This window comes from Sciurus carolinensis, chromosome 6 (genome assembly GCF_902686445.1).
Source record: "Sciurus carolinensis chromosome 6, mSciCar1.2, whole genome shotgun sequence".
Classification (NCBI taxonomy): Eukaryota; Metazoa; Chordata; class Mammalia; order Rodentia; family Sciuridae; genus Sciurus; species Sciurus carolinensis.
Genome location: NC_062218.1, coordinates 15,865,888 through 15,885,247, shown reverse-complemented (window position 1 = coordinate 15,885,247; position 19,360 = coordinate 15,865,888).

The following is a 19,360-nucleotide window of genomic DNA, read 5'->3' as shown; positions in this document are numbered from 1 at the left end:
GTGGTATTTGACCATTCCAATATGGTATCTTTCCATGAAAATCCGATTGGATTAAAGTGCTGTTTGTACATCCAGGTCTTTCTGAATCCACTCCCCAAACTGATGGTTCTCTCTGCATTTGCACTTTGCAAATCAGATAAAGGGGACATTTGTGGGAAGCCATTCATGAGGACTCATTTGAGAACCGAGCATAGTTTGAGACATTTACCAGGAATATCTCACCTCAGGAACTCACAGTTCCATAATGACTGTTGGAGAATGCCCAAGTCAAGTGGTTATTCTGTGTTAGATCACTGCTCAAGTTCAAATACAAGCATCAGATGTGGGAGTAAAATGCGAGAACCAAATGGCTTGCTTAACTCCACCCCCATCCTGACTTTCTTGGAAGAAGTTCCTACTGGTCCCTTTTGATCTGTACACATATAAATAAAGCAACCTTGGGTTCTTCCTTGGTTAGAGCCAGACCCTTCTGGCTGGCTCAACTAGTCATGACCCTACTTGTGAGATAATCGTGTCCTCTGTCTTTATTTCTGATAAGTAAATTCCATAGATTCTATTTTGCAGCCAGCCCATCCCTCCAACAGGATGTGCACTGAGAGACAATCTCCTCTTTTAAACTCCCATAGTATTTTATATGGCCTCCCACATGAAACTAAGCCATTTTTTTCTTTAATATCTCATTTGAAAATACTTTTTATTAAATTGGTGGAGGAAAAGTCAGAATCACTTCTATTTCTCTTCAAGACTCACAAAAACCTTGAAATTATGCTTTACTAACAATTATTCAATAAATGAGGGGCAGGGCATAGTGTTGAGGATTTAGGAGACCATAGTTAAGAACTGAGAAGTAGTAGGAGGTAAGTGCAGAACTACAGAGGGCAGAATCTTTCAGGGCCAAGAGAGGTCATTTCATTGCACAGTGTGCTGTCCCAAGGTTGGAGAGCCACCAGAAGTTGGAGAAAGTTTCTGTGACCATGTTTGAGAACGTGCGATCTTGGAAGCTCCAAGTGTTCTCTTCCTTCCTTTCCTACTTCTCTCCCATTGCTCACTCCACCTTTCACCTTCCTTTTGCCTCCTGCAAAGTGTAAAGCATGCTCAGGGTCTTTGACCCAACTGCTTCTGGATGCGCCCACTGAGAAATTTACATATCTGTTCCTTCTTTGCATTTATTTCTTTACATAAAAATCACCACATCAGAAATAACATTATTCATTTTAACTGAAATACCTTGTACTGTATCCCTAATCCCTCTCTTGGTTTCTTCAAATTTCTTTAAATTTAACATATTTAATTTAGCTATCTATGTCTACTAGCATGTAACATATGTGAAGCAATCTTCTCATGGTGACCTCCACCTATCCAGCTCATATTTTATCACACCTCTCTTAATATTTGCTAAATGAGTGGATGAGTTGGTGAAGGACTGAGTGGCATGAAGGTGACTTTGGTGTAATGTTATGAATGTTTAATAAGAGTTTGTTACAAATATGAAGAAAGAATGAAAGGGAACTCCGCAAGCATCTTTATAAGTTCATTCAAGTTAATACAGAGTTCATTGTAGATAAATAAGGTAGCAGAAGGGTAATCTCAAGAGGTAAGAGTGTATTGGCCCTAGATGAATAAAACATACCTTGAATTCTACTTTAGGTCATTAATTAGATTCATTGTATTATTTGCTGCATTAAAGTAACATCAAGTTAACATTTTAGAAAAAGAAACATCACTCTATGCCAGGGTGGAAACAAGAACTCTAAAAAATAATTGATCCAATTTGGAATGATTTGCTTACCTTCCTTACTGCTTTTGCACAAGGATATAGAGTCACCTTTTCACCATTAAATGTTCACAGATGGCATTTCTAGTCTCACAAACAACTTTAATTACAAAACTATATCACTCATTAGAACCTTATCAGTTTCCCAGCCAACAGAATCTACTCATATCAGAAAAGCACATCTAAGAAAATTTGAGAGTTCCTAACTTTTGAATTATCATTTTCACCAAAAGGTGAAGCAATTACTTTAAATAAATGTTTTTAGATATATTATTTTCCTTGGTAGTTTTTATTTAAAAACAAATGACTACTGTAGTATTCATTTAAATATTCATCTGAGTAGCCAAACATAGTATTTTAGTAATAACAATAGTCCAATACATATTCCTTACTAAAATTAGATAAAATATCATCTGTGTAATCAATTCCAGGATTCGATTGTTCATATGTTGACTCTCCATGTTTGTTTCCGACACAGTGAATCTTGGGGAGGTCTAGAGACGGTTCTTGAGTGCCTGCCACAGGTGAGCACTGTGGTAGCTGTTAGAACTACTGGTGCAAGTCAGCTTCAAGTTGCATTGACGAGACAAACCGATTATTGTAGAGGCAATCAGGAAAAACAGACAGTGGTTGTTGCTAATGAATAGCAGTCTGATTATGCACGGATAAGAGCCCTGGATGGGCACTCACGCCTTTATGTTTCTCCATGTCAACTATGTTCCTCACAAATGAGTAAAAATACTTCAGTTACTCCAAATAGTCCTTAGATGTCTCCTTAAAAATATCAGAGGAGCAGATGAGATGATCACTCAAATCCCTTTAATTTCTGCTCTCGATGTTCTCAGTGATGAGGTAGAAACACAGCAGCATGCATGACTGACCTGAAAAAAAGAGGGACTATGCTTTCTTTAGATAAAAGTGTTGAGGACAGTGTTAGGGTCCCGCGGAGAAATAGCTGGAAGGGGTTCTAAGAATGATAGCTTAACTGAAATAGGGGCTGTGCATTTTGTGAAGAAACAAATAATAGATTTTGAATCAGTGAACATAGATTATTTTATGTCAATAAAATATTATTTTATGTCAATATGGTAGCCATATGTAGCAACTGAGCACAGGAAATATGACCACACTGAACTGAATTATAACAAAATGCAAAAGTCACATAGATAGTTACAGTAAACAAAGGGAAAATAATTCATCCATAATTTGCATGTAAAGCACATGTTGAAGTTCTAACTTTCCGGATACATTATGTTTAGTATATTAGATCACCAAATTCACATGATAGGTCTCTTTACTGATTTTAACTTGGATATTAGAAAATTCAAATTTACATATGCAGTGTGCACTATGTTTCTTTTACACTGCATGGTACAACTTTGGTAGTGCTAAAGCAAATTCTGAGATTTTCAGAATCTCTGTAATGAAAAATCTTTATTTTGTTTTAACACTTAGGAAGAAACTTGTTTTATCCTCTCCCATTTTTAGCTGCTTGTGTAGTTTTTGAGTTTCTAAAGAAATACAGCAGGAACAAATATGAGAACTAATAATATAATAAGAAATATACTTTCAGAAAATATTCTTCATTTTTATGAATAAATACTTCTAGAAATTTGAAATTTAGTTCAATACAGTAATTTACTAGAAATATATCAAAGTTATAATCAGGAAATATATATCAGCTATTTTAACTTTCATAATTTTCTTCTTAGTACATTTGTATATTTGTTTTTCTGATAAAAACATTTATATACTATATTTAAATTATTATGCTAACCTAAAGTGAATATTTGCTCATGATTTATTTTTAATGTAGTGACACAAAGTGTAAAATAAACTAATTCTACTAATGATAATATTTCTCTTAGTTAATAAATGTGTTCTGTATAATCTTTTTAACATTCCCAGTGAGAAATGAAAACATCATTATTTAATGATTGGTACATATTAACTATTTCATTTCTTACAAACTAAACCTTTACTTGAGTCTTGTGATCAAACAACTATCTGTTGTCTGGCTTTGTGGGTTAAATGCTTGATAGAAGTGCAGTAGAGGACTGAGAATAACTTAACTTAGTTTCACCTCCCAGGTCATTTCAGGCGTAGAAAGAATTCAGAAGTCATTTATTATTTTCTAAATCCTGTCCCATGCTGCACATCTCTTTTGATTCAAATTGCACTGATGATAGCCCTATTGTAATAAATGTAGTTCACATTTATCTGAATTTCATACTTACTTAATTTTTTCTTTTACATCATTAGTAATATGATCCTCCGAACACTCGTATCAGCTAAGAACTACTATCACCATATTATAGGAAAGAAATCAAGGAATAAGTAGTTTCTAAAACTTTCTTCTTGTTTTAAATCAGAATTCACAGAAAGAGAATTTGAACACTCTAAGTTTGCTTAAATGCCCATAACCTTAATCACTCTGCTACACTTATTCACTAAATAAATATTATTTAGTAGGTTCCTATATCCTACATTTTATCTATTGGGTCCAGTCTCCATTAGTATTTTATAATTATTAGTAATTATGTATAATTACTAATAATTATAAATAATTCTTAACAATTAAAATGATCAGTAATTGTTAGTAAATGCTGATTGATGTAATCATGTTTAAATCAAAATAGCTACTTTAGGTTACTGCTGATTAAACATTTTATAGATATTGCATTTGATTATTAATAGAATATTTATTTATTATATATCGTGTGAAACCACATGATATCAGTATTTGTTACTATGTCAATAAGTTCAATCATCTAACTAATAGAAATAGATGATAACACTTATCCCACAGTTATTTTTAATAAATAAATGGCCAGTCATTTTTTCAGCATATCATGTGCTGCAATTTAAGTAAGTTATTATTGTAACTTTAATTTATAGGTATACGATGAATTAAATATTATGTTCATTCTTGTATCACCTTTTCCCCTTCCTTTACATGTTAGCGTAATTAGAAGTTGTTTTATAGTGCTGTCAGGATTGTTAAAATATTTAGAGCTTTAAAATATTAATCAGGAGTCATTACACATTCATTTAAAGACTTTCTGTCTAACTGATATGAAGTGAAATGAAAAATGAAATATCTGCCATAAAGTCATTGAAAGAAAATAAAACTGTCTATAAAATATCCATTACATGAAATGAATCCCCTGGTTCTCTGGACTTGAACTTATCAGACTTCTTCATGATGAGCATTACTTTGTCTTTTCCAGCTAAAATTGTATAATTTTCAATTACGGAATTCTAACTTATTTTAAAATTTAAAATGCTAATTAATCAACCTTAAACACCAGTTTTCTGATGCTTTGGAGAATTTACTCATATTAAAAATACATATGACGAAACTATGCTATAAAAATCATTTTTTTATTGAGATGAACTTTTAGCTGTAATTCACAATTAAAATACATTTTTCCATTAAAGAAAATTTACATCTCTATATCTTTCTTTGTGATCATATTCAACCCATATATTGTTACCATGTTCTAACATTACTTCATAAATACTTTTCATTGTATATAAAGAAACAATAATTTTACCATGTATCCTATTCTTTACATATTGACTTGCTTTTTGACATTTTTATTCCAAACAAATACTAGGAAGAAAAGTGGTAAATAGGCATGGAGAGCCAATTCTGTTCCAGGGATTTTCTAACACCTCTGAGCATTCTGTCCTTACCTAGGTAAGCTTAGTTGTTAAGTTTATTTGTGAGAACAGGTCAGATTCCTCTGGTCTGAATGTGTGTGTTGCCCCCATATTTTTATATTGAAATTCCAGTTCCCAAGGTGATGGTATTGACAGGTAGGACTTCTCAGAGGTGATCAGTTCATGAAAAGATTAGTGCACATTTAAAGGAGACCCAAGGAGAATTCCAAATGAAGCAAGATGCCTACCATGTTCATAAAATGGCAAATGGATAAATAAAACACTTTTGAGTTCAGAGAGCTGCAAATGGAAAATCAGATTTGAAGACACAAATAGTCATTTTTGGCTTTTCTGTTTACTTACCATGCTGTCCTTCAGCAATCCAGTCTATTTTAATCATATCCATGAGAACTAGGATTTGTTTATTGTGGTCTCAACAGAAAACTGAAGCTCTTTTTCTTATTATCTGTTGCCCTTAAAAATATGGATTAATATTTATCAAGACCAAGACTAAATTCAAAGTCATACAATGAAGCGAGTGGGAAATTTGGCATGATGAACTGATGAACTTCTGCATCTGTCAGTCACTGCAGATGTAAGTCTCTAATATACCATTCTGTGGGGAGAAATCCTAGTTCTTGGCTGGCAGCAGTGAACGTCACAAGTGTGTAAGGAAAACTTGCAGGGAGGAGCGTTCCTCTCCGGCTACTTAGGAAAGTAAACAACTGCCTCAAGTTGACTCAGTGTTACCAAGGGAACCCGTATAGGAGCCTGGTGGTCTGATCCCCCGTGGCACATTGTGATCGGGCAAGAAACCTATAAAATGTATAGCTGTTCCCACAATAAACGAGTTTGCAGGCTGCTCACCACAAGCCTGTTTCCACCCAACTCCCGGAGTCTGGGTCTTGACTCCGTGCCCTTACCAGTGTCTGAGCTAGCCTGGCACAATAAACCATTCCTTCCCTGTTCCCATCATACATGTCCTTCAGAATGGACTGTCCATTCTCTCCAATGGACTCCCTTGTGCTGATAGAAAGCACCATCTTCCTTGAAGACACTGCTTCCTGTGTGGACTTCTCAAGGCGGAGCTGTTCTACTGGTTACTCTATTTTTCTTCAGGCTTATTGAGGTATATTAAACAGACCATAAACTGTACCTAATTAATGGGTACAATGTCATCAGTTTTGGCATGTTTATACTTGTGGATCAATCAATAAGATCAAGATATCATGCACATCTTTCATCCCCCAAAGTTTCCCACCCCCGCCTTCTGATTGTAATCCTTCCCTCCTGGATCTACACTCCTTCCCTTTCCCAGGTAACCTCTGCTCTGCCTTCTGCCATCTGGGCAGGCCAGTCATTGCCACTTCCAGAGATTCCCTCTCTCATCTCTTTCCTCTGAACCTTTAGATATCTCTTTCACTAGTTGAACAGTGTGTTCTCAAAAATCACAAGTTTACTTTAATCTTCATGTTTGCAAATAAAGAGAATTTTCTGAGGTCCAAAGTGAGCGAGGATATGGATGCAGCTTTTCTTGGAGTGTCTCTGAGCACTTGGTGCTGTGGCCTCCCTTTGTCACACTTGGTGCATGTAGAAGGCTTTATGGACTGACTTGTATACCTGCTTCCTCCTCTGGCCCGGCTCCCAGACCACAAGATTAGGCGAAATGTCATTCTTCACTGCTGCCAAGCCAATGCCTTCCTCTGGTCTCCTCCTATTGTGGGAATGGTTTCCCAAGGTGCAAAGTAGCTTCATCATCCTTCACCTATTTTCTGTCCACCTTTTTCAACTGTATATCACTTTTCCACCCACGATGCACCTTTTCACCTTTTACGCCTTTATGGTTAAGGGAATCCTTTAAAACTGTAACTTGTTGACTGTCAGTTCTCATGGGAGCATTCCTGAAATGCCCATGGCATTTCACATGGACCTACAAGACACGGTGTCAGGTACCATTTGTTAACCGTCATGTGAAACAGGATATCTTGAAAACAACATTTTATTCCATTGTTTTGGATGGATGTGGGCAATTTTACAATTCGCTCACAATTTTAAAAGTCAAGGGGAATGTGATGGAGGGAGGTTTCCATAGGTTACAGGTGTTTGATTCAAATATCCATTTTCCCTATCTGCTTATACTATGAGTACACAATTTTCATTATTGTTTTACCACATATGGCCATAAGAAATGAATATATTTTATAAATATAAAATGTCATATATGTGTACGGTGTACATTGTTAATTCAAAATATGCCCTGCCAATTTTATAATAATTAATCTGCAAACCATTTCTTGAAGGCGGATAATACTTTAAATACTTCGAGTAATGGAATGAATGATTTACTTATATATCTCGAAGTCATATGTATGTGTTTATAAGGAAAGAATCATGAAAAAATACTCTTGTGTAGGCTATGTACATCATTTTAATTTCCAAAAGAATGATTAATTGTGTTATGTGGCCTAAGAAAAAGGGTCTATTAATATAAGATTTTAGATATCTCTCTGAGCATGAAACTAATTCAAATTAATAAGGGAATAATTGTCCCTCTCTATTGCTACATGTATTACCTAATTAGAGAATGAATAAAATGTCACAGCAAAGAGAGTGACATTTATTTAACAAGCAATCATTGACAACATGCCTGCCTCTGTTGAACTTCTGAGGGACTGAGGAGTTGAGTGTGTCTGACAGTCCATCACTTTTGTCCATTCACTTTACTCCACTTGCCATTTTGTACCTATTCTTTAGAAAGCAACTGTTTTTAGCTCCTGAAAAATAATTAATTAACAAAAACAATTGGAAGAATGTCATGGAACAATTATATTTTTGTGTACTTCTCATTTCTGTGCAGGTGATGAATGAGACAAAGTCATTTGTAAAATGAAGCTTTGCTTGTAAGTTTAATATCTCAAATTCAACCTATAGTACATTTATGGTACTGATTATTATATGCTGAAATTATTAGCCATTTCCTTTTACTGAGATTGGTTATCATACATAAAATTATCGTTCGTGGAGCAAGTACTTTCCCACACTATGTGACTTTTCTGAAAGCACTCTATGCTCATAGTTCCAGATTAGCTCCTTTGGACCACAAATATACTCCCTGTTCCTTTCATTTTGATTTTGCATATTCTCACAGTTCTCTATTTCCTTAATTATAACTACTGTTTTCTGTGTTAACAGGCTTAGTTTGGTTCTTCTGTTCTTTTTTTCCCTTTCTTTTCCTCTTTTTCTTTCTTTTTTATTCTTCCCACAGGCTGGAGATGTAGCTTAGTGTTAGCTCGAGTGCTAACACCTAATATGAGTGAGGTCCTGAGGTCAATCCCACACTACCAAAAAAAAAAACAAAAACAAAAAAAACCAAACTCAAACCATCTTTTTCTTCTCATTGATGTTTGTATACTGAACCCGAAGAATGGGATAAATTGTTAGGTAAAAGATACAACAAAACCCAGGAATACATATTTTGGGACAAGAACTCATTAATGAAATTGAAAATTCGATGAAAAAATGTAGCTCTACATGTTTGAAAACCTTAGATGAGTCATTTCCAGGCATCACCAGGGTGTGCCTATAGACTTCATTATTAGTTTTAGAGCCTCCATTTGTCAAAGGTCTCTCATGTGGTTTCATGATGATTTGGGGGTTCTAGGTGGTAGTGTGCTCATTCAGAATCCTTCTAAACTGAAATGTTATGGTTTGGATCTGGATAGTGACCAAAGGCTCAAAGTGTTGAAGGCTTAGTCCGCAGAGCAGCACTGTTCAGGGGTGGGTGGGGGTTTGGGAAAGTGATTGGATCATGAAGACTCTGCCTCATCCATGGACAAATCCTTTGATAAGTTTATAATCTGACAGTGTGATTGGGAATAGGTGAAGAGTTTAGGGGCTGGGGCACAGTGAGAGGCATTAGGTCACCAGGTGCATGCTATGAAGAACGGGTTATGTCCTTGGCACCCTAATCCCTTCCCTATTGCAATGAGGAGAGCAACTCTGCTCCACTACACCCGTCAGTGTGATGGTGATGTTCTGCCTCACCTTAGGTCCTCGGCAACTACAGAGCCAGGCACCCAAGGACTAACACCTCTTAAACCACAGGCCAAAATATACCTGTTTTCCTTAAGTCAATTTTCTCAGGTAATTTGTCACATGGATGGAAAACTGACTAACACACTATAAATCCGTGATGAAGCCTTCCCACATTCACATAAATTGAGAGAGCATATGCTGATTAATAATTTTATCTCTTTCCATTATTCTAGAAATTTAGTGTGGTTCACTCTATGTCTTAGGGTAATCTCATTATTAGGAAATTATTCTCTGACACCACGGCTAAGAGTCAAGAGACAGAGGCACAGATATATTTTCCCTAGCAGTCCTGTATGAATCTGGAAGTATCACATTTCTCTCCCTTGCACTGGGATGCTGGGGTAAGAATTGCTGTAGTTCATGGGTCTGTTGAATCTCATCTCACCGTCCAGTGAATGAGCACAATGAGTAGGACGAAAGGGGTGTTATGACCTTCCTGCTGTGGAGACACAAGAGAGTCGGAAGAGAGTGAGGATGAGGGAGGTAAAGGTTTTTCTTGTTGCTGTTTTGTTTTTAGTTTTCTGAGGAAACCTCTAGTACTTTCCCAAGGCAGGAACAAGACATGCGCACAGAACAAAGTGTTCTGCATGGCACAATGAATAGTGCTTACCAGAGGTAGAGCAGAACATTAGGATAGTGCTGAGGGAACACAGGGGATGAGCAAAACAGGAAGGGCTCAAGAAAGGAGGGCTGTTTTAGAACAGCGGGGTACGAAGGCTGTTTAAACCAGAAATTCAAAAATCAGCAGTAATGAATGTAACTGCAGCTTATATTAGGCATGTTGTTATGTCTTAGTGATACAACATTATACTGAGATCTCAGGATCAATTTCTTTAAACTGATAAAAACAGAGAAATTCTATAAAAATAAAAATGTATTTGAAGTGTATTTTATAATTCTCACAGGTTTAATAACTGAAATGAATTTATTTAATGAGAAAGATGATGAATCAGGAAGAAAAACCACCCATAGGCAGCCAGGAAAAGGGTCTCAGAGAAGGAAAGAGGAGGAGAGGATTGGGAAATCAAGCTTCGGAACCCAGTTGGTCCTAGCCCCAAGGACAGTTTGTGAACAGTCCCTAGACATGACCAACGCCAAAAAGTACCTCCTCTTGCACCAACAGACCCTCATTACACCCTTGTGCTAATAAAGACTTACAAATTACCTTGATCTGGATTTGCTGAAGAAGACAAAATTGAATTGATTGGTTGCTTGCTAAATCTTATATCTCACCCATCAGCTAGTGGGAACACATCAGACCCATAAAAACCCCTAAACAGCAGACACCCATTGGCAGCCTTCTCCTGAGACCCTTTGGGAGTTCTATTTTCTTTCTGTTACTCTGATAAATCCTGTTACTTTGCTTTTACCTATGTGTCCACGGATTTTATTCCTCAAATTTGTGAGACAAAGAACCCACCTGACATCCACGTTCCCTGTTACGACGATGATACCTTGAGAAAAGAAAGAAATTGATGCTTTACAGTTCATCTGCCATAAACGGCCTCCCATGTTTCCAAGGTCTTGTGTAGATGACCTCAAAATAAAATCCTATTTATTTTCAGTCTCTGTCATTTCTACGCAAGTTTCTCTGCAGGACTTCAGAGGGTGTTAGGGACGAGTATGCACAGCGATCACATCTGACTTGGGATTTAGGCACACTTTGGTTTCTATGTTAGTCAGCTTTCCATTAGTGTGACAACATTTTGAGATATTTGATTTATAAGAGAAAAGGTTTATTTTGGCTCAGTTTTAGAGGATTCAGTCCACGACCATTTGGCCCTTTTGCCTTTGGACCTATGGTGAGGAAGCACGTCAAGGTGGCTTCGGGTGGCAAAACCACCCACTTCATGAGGGAGGACAAAAGGAAGGAAGAAGAAGGAACTGGAGCCCTACTGTTCCCAAGTCTCACCTCTTTAACCAGCACCTCACAACTGCTCCACTCTGGGGACCATGTCTTTACCACATAGGCCTCTGGGAGACATGTAAGGTCCAAACCCAAGCAATTGGTATTTATATAACATTATCTTAAAGCTATTTTCCCCACTACCTTATCCTAAAATCACCCAAATTGCCTGCTTTTCTCTATCTATTTCTATGTGTTCTTTCACCTACTAATTAAAAATGAAACTAGAAAAGTTCTCATCGATAAAATACATTTTGTTCAAAATCAGTTTTAAAATATATTTTTGCCAGAAATATTCAGATAACATAAATTAAATGGCTTTAGACTTAAGTTGGGAAGAGATATTTCACTTTTGAATTATGTTTAACAGACACATAAAATATGCTTTAAATTTTATTCATTCATTGTAAAATAAGAGGATTATCCTCAAAAAAATCTTTTATAAAGTTTTTTGAAGTGGAATATGAACCTCTCTCTTATGAAAGCAACTTTATTAATTTAGTCTCCAAATTATATGAATGTACAACATGGTGTTTTGATATAGAAATATAAATACATATGTGATTATTTCAGTTAAGCAAATTCACATCCATATTTTATATTGTTACATAGTGTATATATGTGTATATGTGTGTGTATGTGATGACAGTACATAAGTTTAAGTTGTCGTTATGTATGATTGAAGTCATTTTAAATACAGAAGCTACAGGGAAAATATTAAATATTATACATATTAATATTATGGCACTTTATTTTACAAGAGTTTTTAATATCAAATCTAACACCTAAGTGTGTAATTTTATCCTTCTTGTTACAGACTAAATGCTTGTGTTCCCCCAAATTCATATATTAAAATTGCATTTCAAAGTGATGTCTTTTGAGGGTGAGAACTTTGGGAGGTAATTAGATCATGAGTGTGGAATCAAGAGACATGCCAGACCTTGCTTGTTTTCTCTGCTCTCTGCCTAGTGAGCACCTGCGAGAAGATGAACATCTGCAAACCAGGAAGCAAGCCCCCACCAGACACCATACCTACCAGCACCATGACCATGGACTTCCCAGCTCCAAGAATCGTGAGAAATAAATTTTTTTTTTTTTTCCAGCCAACCAGTCTAGCTGAATTTGTTACAGCAGTCCAAACTTACTTAGACACATGCCCTCACATCTTTGGGCCAAATTCAACTTCTATCAAGTTTTAATTTCTTATCCCATATTTATTAACAATGGAAAACACTGAAGATCTTTCTAATATTCACATGTTACACTATCTGCACTGTTTCCTAAATCAATGTTTGCAAACTCTGTTGACATTTTTAATGTTCTTATTGTGTGTTTCTAATTAAACACTAAAAAGAAACAGATGGAAAGTAAACTAGTTCATCCAGGTCACCATATTTCACTAACAATAGTAGACCACATTTAATTTGGGAAATAATATAACAATATTTAATTACACATATCATGTATCAAACAGAACTGTCTTTTCTCTCCATTTTAAGACCTTCCTAAAATATGATGATGCAGTTTCTTCCCTAACATTTCTCCAAATAACCTGTTAACAACTCTTATAGTTTCAATATTCATTCTCTCCAAAATTTGTGTTGAAATTTATTTATTATCATGACCATATTGGGAACTGGAACCTTTAAGATATTTTTAGGTCAGGAGGACTCTGCCCTCATGAGTGGACCAATGTCCACTATCACAGGAGAGGGTATCGTTATTCTTAAAGTCTCCTCCTCCTGTCCTCTCTTGATCTTTGAATTTCTGTCCTCTAATGTCTTCTGTCAAGTTGTTCTGATGTAGCAAGAAGGCTTGCACCAGATGTAACCCTTGGATCTTAGTCTTCCTAGCTTCCAGAACTGAGCTAATAAAGTTTTGTTCATTATAAATTGTACAGTCTATGTGTTCTGTTTTAGTGGAATGAAAGAGACTAAGAAAACGACATCATTTATCTTTTGTTGCCTTGGTGATACACAGTACATGGCATTTTTTAATCAGAGTATTGGATTTACAAAGAAGTAGTATTATGGAACATCTCCCTTGGATATGTGCCATGAGACATAAACAATGCAGTTCATTGAGGAAGCAACTTTAGAAATCTACATCTATATTGCCACTCTTTTTTGAGGAAGTAAGGTGGGTTACATAAATGGATGCTTGGATCAATAATCCTTTTTAAAATTTTTTTATTCTTTTTAGTTATACATGACAATAGAACATATTTTGACATAGCATATATACATGCGGTATAACTTCCCATTTTTTGTGGTTGAACATGAGGTGGAGTTACAATGGACCAGTGATTCTAGGCAAATAGCTTGCTGGGAACTAAAGTCCAGGGCATCATAGAACCCCCTCCTCCAGTTCAGGTTCTTCATTTCATGTGTGCTTGCCCTGTTTCACAGGTTTTCAAACTTTTCAAGATATACTTCAATTTAAATGTGTTTACAATAGCTTGTAAATATTATATATCAGCAGCTAATTTTAACCAAGGTATAAGCTAATAAAATACTCTGGATCAGGCAAAGACTGTAGAATTCTCCTGCAAAGAAGATTGAAATTGGGCTCAAAAAAGTATACCAGAAGATGATTCCAGGTTAAATAAATACATGCAAATGGGCAGATGTAGGAAATGACACATTTGATTACTGGAAATTAGAATTTTTAGATTAATCAAAAACATTGCATCCCTAAGAAAATTTTTGACTCCATGAGAATGGATATTTTAAACAATTGGCATATGTATGAATGGAGACAATTCAATGTTAATATTTTAAAATTCAATCTACAAAAGTAATCTACTAATTATATTTAACCAAGTGAATGAAATTAGTAAAAAATTTGTACATAATTAGGCACAATCCAGATGTTAAAGAATGAAGACATATTATATAAATATTTAAGGTTAGAGTCTATCAATGTCTAGAAAGTATTTGGGAATTATTATTTTCTTTGTATTCCTCAAAAAAAATCCATTATTAGCAATAAATGTATTTCACCTATTGCACAAATTAAAATTTGAAGTCACATACATTTTATGTCACTTCTTTCAATTCACAAAACTTTATTTTATAAAACTTTTCAATTAATATTTAAATTTTTAAAAATTAGTCTACTTGAAATAATCAGATTGCAATATTTCAAAAGAGCAGATATAATTGTTGTTATTTGTGAACTCAATGTCTGAGACAAATACAAGAGCTTTGAGGATATCTATCTAATTTCCAACTTCGGGAGTGCATCAGTAAACTTAAAGACCCTCAATATTTCCTCAGAGTAATCACTGTTGAAATTACTCCACTACTTCAATATATTTCTTGATTTCCTCAATACGTACTAATTATTATCATTTCTTCTTTACAAACAGCTGATTATTCATCTTTTCAAAGAGCTGGTCTTTGGTTTTATTTATAAATTCTAGAGATTATTTGGTAGCAAGGCTTGTTTTCTAATGCATCAATTTTAATCTTCACCTTATTTTGACCCCAATTAATTTGTAGTATTGTTTACTGTCATCAAATCTTATTTCTGGTTTCAATTTTTAGATTATTTCTTTAATAATACAAATGTGTTCTTTGAATAGAGCTTTGCAAATTTTAGGTCTTGTGAAATTTGGTATTGTTATCAGATAAATTGTTGTATAACTAAATTTTGATGTTGTTTTGGGTCTAAGAAGTTTTTAACAATTTGTAATAAATACATATTTGAATATATTCACCTTTGTTTCTGCTTGTTTAATTGTTCATCTGGTTTTTATTCATTACTACTTTCCTTTACTGTGAGTTTACATACTGTATTCCTAAAGCTTATTATTTATTATTTATTATTAAGCACTGGTTAAGGTTTACTTTGTAGGTGCCTGTATGATTCATTGATTTTATCATTCCATGATAAAAAAAGCATTAGTCTACAATTTTCATTGTATGCCCCCCATCTCTCTCTCTCTCTCTCTCTCTCTCTCTCACACACACACACACACACACACACACACACACACACACAGGCACACATAAATGCACTTGTGTCCCAATAGGATACGGAAACTCTGCCAGTCTCTGTATCTTCTCTTGGGGGTTTAACTCCTTTGGGAGGACAGAATCCACTTGATGGATGACCCTGAATTTAGCTCAGTTGAGAACTCAAAATGTCACAGATTTCTGCTTCCAGAGTACCACATTCTATTCACTAGCATCTCCTGCTCCACACCACAGTTCTAACAAGTCAGTAAAACATTTTTAAAGATGAGTGGTATAGAGGAACCTGGACATTTCTCCTATAAAGTTTGAACACATTCTTGAGTAGGGTCACTGGGTGTTTGCTCCCAATCAAAAATTAAATTCAAGAAAATATATCTTTGAAAAAAGTGGGTGTATTGAACTGGAAGGCGGCATATTGATTATCAGTCTGGTGTGGGCAAAATTGGCCACATACACTTGCAGTCCCAGCTCTGTTTCTAGACACTAGGTCCAGTCTTATCCTCATGTAGGCGCAGCTGTTGCTAATGCTGCTTTGCAACTCCTCGCACTATGGCGGCTGCTCCAACTGCCATAAATACGACTACTACCCCCACATGCACACATACTGTTTTTGTTTGCAATAGATTATTGTTATCTTTTCATTTTGAAGTTTATTGTATTAAATGTTTTAAAACAAGGTTGGTCATTTACCGCCACTATAGAAACTTTATATTTTAATGCAACTAATATAAAATTTTGTGGCACCATCATATCATTATATTTCATTTCTATAAGAGTCATATAATTAGATCAATAAAATTCTGCCATAAAATATGTGAAGTCATGCAAATAGGTTGAATAGGTTGATATAAGCATTTAACAATGCTTTCTGTGTATGTATATGCCTGCATGTGTAACTTTCTAAAAGGAGTGGGTTTTGTTTAACCGGGGTAGTTGTCTACCTGTGAGAGAGTAGTAACTAATACGAATCCTAGCATGCATTCCAAAGCCCAGTCTTATGAAAGCCATTAAACACGGGATGCTCAGCAATGCCTCAGTTCTCACTTTTACTCCTCTCCTTCTTTAGTCACCAAGTTCCTTCCCACACTTGGGGGCATTTCAGATAAAGTTGCCCATTATTTTGTTTTTGCAATAGGTATATTAACATTGATGGAGAGCCTTACTATAAAAGTCTAAGTTCCAGAAATAAAATCTATCTAAGTTTTTCTGCTCTGTAATATATACTTTTATTCCCCAAGCACATATTAATTTTGATAACAAAGTCATTCCATAGTGCCTTTTGTTGTCTGACCGTAATTATTGAGGTCCTTGCTGAGCAAGAAAGGACCATTGTAGTTATGAAGTGCCACCCACAGTATGTTCTTTTTCATTCACTCCTTTAAACGTTGACACAAATTCCAGGTCTGGTCTTTGGCATGGCACACTTGGCGCATGGCATGGATGGGATCTGCACTCGGAAGATGCCACCCACTGCACCAACAGCGAAGCTCACTAGGACAGAGCTCTTCTGACTCTATGAATATGCACGCCTAGGTGTCAGTTGTGGCTTCTCTGTGCCAAATGTTAGATTTGAGGAAATTCAATTAATTATTTGGTCAAGGATATAGAATTTTAAGTAGCAGAGCATGATCCGCACACAACTGTGATATTTCCCAGTTTGATAACATACTTGTTAACTATTTTGTTAACACTCCCTTTTCTGAATCCATCTGATTCTAAATATCATTATGATAAACCTTCACATGTTGATCAAGACCCACAAGGCCCCAGGCTTTCTATCTCCCAGTCTCACTGAATAAAATCCTCCCCATCCCTGTCTCAGCTCAGGCTCACTAAATTGCATTCTGATTTTTGAGTCTTTCACATATTTGACTGGATCTAAATCCTTCTGTATACAAATTCTTTGCCTGAGAACTCTCCATCTCTCAGTTGAATCTTCCCAACCTCTTGAACCCTTCTCGGGTAGTAATGCATCTTTCAGGTCTCAGGTAAGATGTTTCAGAAGGTACTTGGTCCCCTCTCCTGGTTATGCATTTATGACCTTCAGATGCTTATGCAGCAAATGAACCCCTTCATTCTACATCCTGTGTATTCCTAGTACTTAGGAAAGTCTAAGCACACTTCTCTATTCTGAGAAAAACACTCCTTTCACATTCAAGATATATGGAATCAGAGTACTATTTACAACCAGTGTGTGCACATTTATAAAAGTAGTTGACTGTGTTATGATGGTGGCAATTGTTTTCCTAAAATGCTGCTTTTAAGCAGTGATGCTTTTATATTTGAAGAGATATTTGAGTTTTTAAAAAGCCCTGTAATGATATTTCACAAATAGCACTAGGCAGCCTTCATCTATCTTAGGAGGCTGTTATTAGCAATAGAATCACTTAGCAAATGAGGAAACTGAAGCAAAGAAAAAAGGTGCAGAATACATCATTTGATGGACATCTGAGTGAAGAAATGCATCAAGTCCTTTGTCCTAGGAAACCATCCCTTTGTGACGATTACCTTGTACTTGCATATGTCAAATAATTCTTGCTACAGTGCCTTCTCTCCCTTCCAGAGTCAGTGGCCTGGTCTTGACAGGTTTTTCTTTCTTACCTGATCCTCTTAGAAGACAGTCTACCTCCTTCAAGGATTTTCTTCCCTTAGCTTGTGGAAGCCTTCTGCTGCCCTCTGCTGGCCAAAACTCTTGGCAGGGATTCGTTTTTCATATTCCCAATACTACCTCAAGATGTATTAAGAGAAAAACAAAACAAAACACAAAATGTATACACAGCACTGTACCAATCACAACACCCAAAGTGCAGTGTCTGATCCACAGAGAGGGCACTGTATTTGTCATGTGAGATTTCAACTCAATGTAGCTTCTCTTCCTTTGGAACAAAAGTGTTTGTATCCCTCATCTCATTTACAAGAATTTGATACCATTTAAAGACTGGATGGTTTGTAATCTTTCATTTTGGGGCATGCTATCTCTATAAACTAAATATTGTGAACACCATACTAAAAAGCAACCCAGGAAAATACTACTTTGAACGCTGAAACCTTATTGGAATCTCGATCTGCTGTATTTTGATGGAAATGACACACCTCTCAGTAAAACTGCTTTAGATTGCTGCAGTAGGTGCAGCTGTGAGGCTGTGAGATGCTGGGCCTCTGTTCTGCTGGCTCAATCTACCCCAGTTGCTGCACGTTTTGCATCGCCAAGCACACATATACTCCTGAACTGATCCCTGTACACACCAATGGTCAAGCTCTCCTCAAAGTACCAGAAGCAACGACACTTCTGTTGTGCTCAGCAGCCTCTGATAGCGGTGATGAGAATCAGGGCCCAGTCCTGTTTCCCAGATGTGGAGATGGAACACCCGAGACACACCAAGGCAAGCACAGCAAGCAAGTTTTATTTAAAGGACAGAACAGAGATAGACTTCTCCGAAAAGAAGGGGCCCCAGAACTGGGTGTCCAAGGAAGTGGGGCGTCCTGCCCCTTTTATACATTTTAAGTTTTTGTTGTTGTTGTTGTTCTGATGCTTTCTCCTCCCCACAATCTGCTTACCTGATTAGTGACCAAAAGAGGGATCAAAAGGTGGCGTGATCCAAGGGCTGGAAAGGAGCCTCCTGGGGGTACAGGCAGGAAGGGAGTGGTCCAGGGGCTTCATTAACAACTGCGACTACCTGGAGGCAGGTACCCTTGACAACGGGTTGCAGGAGGGGGGTGTGCTCTGAAGGTATTAGCATTTTGTTTCCTTTCCCTTTGAACCAGCCACCCATCTTCCGACCTGACCCAGTCATTCATTATCTACACTGACCGTCCTTTTGCACCCGAGCTTCACTTTTCCCTCGTGAAGTTCTCTGTATACACTCTTGGGGTGACACTACGTCAACCCTGGGGCAACCTTGACCTCTTACAACAACTGTTTGTGCGCAGGTAGCTGCG